At 48.8% G+C, this 3,778-nt stretch overlaps 1 pseudogene; it reads left to right on the forward strand.

Moving 5' to 3' along the window:
- Positions 1 to 890: 890 nt before the first annotated feature.
- On the forward strand, positions 891 to 3,550 carry LOC147721201 (uncharacterized; annotated as a pseudogene).
- Positions 3,551 to 3,778: the final 228 nt, after the last annotated feature.

Genomic DNA, 3,778 nt, shown 5'->3' on the forward strand with positions numbered 1-3,778 from the left:
GACTGGTTCATTCCCAATGCTTATGAACTAATACAGCTCTTTGTTAATAAGTGCCTCATCTGCCAACAGTATTCCCCAAACCCAACTCTCAAAACTGTTGCCTCCACGATTCCTAAACCCTCTGGCCCATTCAAAGAACTCCACCTCGACTATGTCGACATGATTGATCAGTGCCAAAATTACCGATATCTCATCGTGGTAGTATGCCCCTTCTCATGGTGGATCGAAGCTGGACCATGCGTCCACTGCGATGCCAAAGCAGCAGCCACATTCCTGCTCCGTGACGTCATCTCCCGCTTTGGAATTCCTTCCGCCATCAGAACTGACAACGGAAGCCATTTTTCAAACGCCATCTTCTCTTCTGTGACCACAATGCTAGGCATCAGACATAAGCTGACATCCGCGTACCACCCCCAAAGCAATGGCATTTGTGAGCGCCTCAACGGCCTGCTCAAAAACAAAATAAGCAAAATTAGCGCCACCATTGACAAAAAGTGGCTCTACTGTCTCCCACTGGCCCTCTTCTCATTAAGAAATTCCCCGAGTTCGGATCACCACCTCACTCCCCACCAGCTTGTCACCGGACGATCCATAAATGTAGCAGTCCCTCCCAGCAGGCCCAAAACTGATAGTGAGTCATCCTCTGAGATTGTTAAGGCTGAGCTTTATGACTTCCTGTGCACACTAACCCGCGCTGCGCAGTTCCTCTCTGTCCAGGTATCCAAGAGGAAGGAGAAGGGCCCCATCGATCCTGAGATCCCACCTATCCGCCCTAGAACTCTGGTCTTCATCCGGAGGCACGTCAGGCGCTGGAAAGATCCTAAATTTGACGGACCCTTTGAGGTGATTGACTCTTCTCCAACTGCCATCCGGATAGCCGAGAGGAAAGCATGGATCCACCGGAGAGACGTCCGCTTCGATCCTGCACCTCCGCAGCAACAGGCAATGGACTAAAAGAAAGAAGCAATATGCCCATGGTTCCCCCAAATCAGGACGACGATTTCCCATCCACCGTTCCATCCATCATAGAAGACGAAGAAGAAGACACCCACGGGCCGCTCCACGAATATAGCGCCCGTGAAGCAAAGTTATGTATACTCACTGTTCTTATGTTTTGTATTATTGTTGGAGTGGCACTAGCAACATTCAACTGGTATATCTTTTTTCTTGCTGTGCAAAGTTATAGTGATAGAAGTAGCCAAGATGCCTCACTGTCCACTGTTCCATCCACTGTACCAGCGGTCACACTCAAACAGCAGGAAGCACCACACAGCACACTAGGTCCTGAACTCCCAGAAAACAGCACTGCTAGCAACCCGTCCATTAGTGTGCACCTTGCACTCTCACCCTTTACCCCAGAGAAAAGAAACAGGTCATGGAATACAGCCACCAGCATCACAGAACAAATGTTCCACCGACACCCTTCCCGCCACTATAGAAAACGCAGATTCACTATTGCCCCGTACAGAACAAAACCTCTTGTCCCCCGCAAGAATCAGAAGGCAGGGCATAAAACATTCCAACATCTCGTGCAAATACAAGAAGGCCTAGGGCCCATGCTCAGCCTACCCCAAGTAGTAAGGGACCATTCAGTCCACTCCTCTCTAGTAGACAACTCCTGGTACAGGGACATGACAGCAGTAGGGAAAACAGTAACAAATGAGTCTTGCTACGTATGCTTCTACATTCCCCATGCAGTAGGTGCTGATAGACTGATTTTTCCCAAGGAAGTCCCACCGCACATAGCCATGTGCCTTCTGCACTTGTACCTCTGCCGGATACTAGGGCAGATTCGGGTCTTTTCAGCCCAAAGGGAAGTGGTACTTATAAACACCACCAAATGGGATTACATTTACACGGTGCACAAGGTTGTCACCGACCCAGCGGAACTTAGGGAGGAATTCAGGGAAATGCGAAGGTTAGGGGTACAGGACATAGAGTGACATGAACGTCGTATTAAGACACGTGGGTACATAACGAACCACAAACCCCGGGCAGGGTGTGAAGTAGCATATAAACACCCCCCAGGCCCACACCCCTGCCCATGTAAGAATAGGACAATGCTACGCCTCCTAGCGCAGGTCTACCTTAACTACAAGTGGCAGAGCCCCGGAGGGTTTTGGTGTAAGGCGGCAGCCTTGGGACCCCCTTGGGCGGACTGGAATGTAGGGGATAAGTGTGATCAAATATGGGCTGAGGAGAGCGGGAGGTACACCTGGGGTGGGGAAGGAATGCCAGAACATAAAAAAGGATTCAAACTAAAAAAACCTTCTCTTTGTTTCATAGGTAATGGCTCTGTCGCTGTTGGGCGCAACACAGACTGTAATTCCACGATTTTCAGCTTCGATATGCAGTTCGGCACCACTACTTTAATGGATTATTACTGGGCTTGCGGAGAGCACCTCTATCTCCAACTACCTCCTCAGTGGCTCGGATTGTGTACCTTGGTGACTTTGCATGAGATTCATCTGGTCGTACCAGCATCAAATGCTTCCCACGTACTGTCACATCCAATGACAGGTGACCTGACATTCCTCCACCGACACCGGCGAGCAGCAGAGTACTTTGCAGGAGAAGCCCGTGGTAAGGTCCCAGAAGAATTTCGCCTCTTCAGCGAGGCCCAGCTGTTCTTCGGAGGGGCATTCCCAATGTTTCAAACTCAGGCTACTGCCCGTTGGCTGGAAGTAACTCGCTATGAAGTCATGAAAGCAATCAACAGCACCAGGGATGGCCTAAATGCAATTCGGGAAGAACTGCGCCCATTACGACTAATGGTTCTGGAACATTGCTACTTCCTCGACATGCTAACGGCCAAAGATGGTGGTCTGTGTCATCAAATAGGAAAATCCTGCTGCACTTTCATCCCTGGAAATGACGAGGACAACGGATCCATATCAAGGGCCATTGAGGAGTTGACTAACTTGGGAAAGGAAATGATTGAGGAAGGAGGTGCCCCTGCGGACATTATCCCAACGAACTGGTTCGATTTTGACTGGATGCCCTCCTGGCTAAGTGCGATACTAAAGTGGCTGATACCTATAGTCGGGATTATGGTCTTTCTGTGTTGCGCCTTTCAGCTGGGGAGTCACTGTATCAAAAGAGATAAAGTACAAAAGCTGTAGGGATGAATTATGCTAGGACAGGGATTTACCAGATACCAAAATATGAAGACATAGATCGGGCTCCTGGGGATGGGAATGGAGAACAAGTGCAAATGATCAAGCTAGTGCAAAGTAGCACACATCTAGCACCACCTGCCACACACTCTGGGGTACCACCAGCCCCACCTCTCCCTCCAGGTAGAAACACACTAAGTAACAACACTGCAGCTACTCAGTATGAATGCCTGCTCAACAAATCAGGTCAACAGTATATCCAGCTACTAAGGTCAGACGAAGACGTTGCACGTCCAACCAGTTTTAAGTGCTATGTCAATGACATGCCATGGATCCCACCACTGGCAGAAAATTCAACAAAATACTCACTTAAGAGTATGTTCATAAATGAACAAGAGGTGGTAGATGATGGAGGGTTCCGTTCTACCATCTAAAATCACCAGAGAGGAGAGTTCTAACGACCTTGGTAAGATGAAGGTCTGAGGTAGGCCCTGCTTGATAGAAATCTGAAAACATGCTAAAATGACTAGCTGTCACCATTAGTAAATAAAGGCCCCAGGGCCCACTATGCATAGGCTTACAAACACACGTTTCTGTGCATTGAAATAAACAAGGTGAAATTAGGCCTTCAGGGATTAGTTAGCTTCACTGTCAGCTCCCAG

This window comes from Lissotriton vulgaris, chromosome 4_1 (genome assembly GCF_964263255.1).
Source record: "Lissotriton vulgaris chromosome 4_1, aLisVul1.2, whole genome shotgun sequence".
NCBI classification, from domain to species: Eukaryota; Metazoa; Chordata; class Amphibia; order Caudata; family Salamandridae; genus Lissotriton; species Lissotriton vulgaris.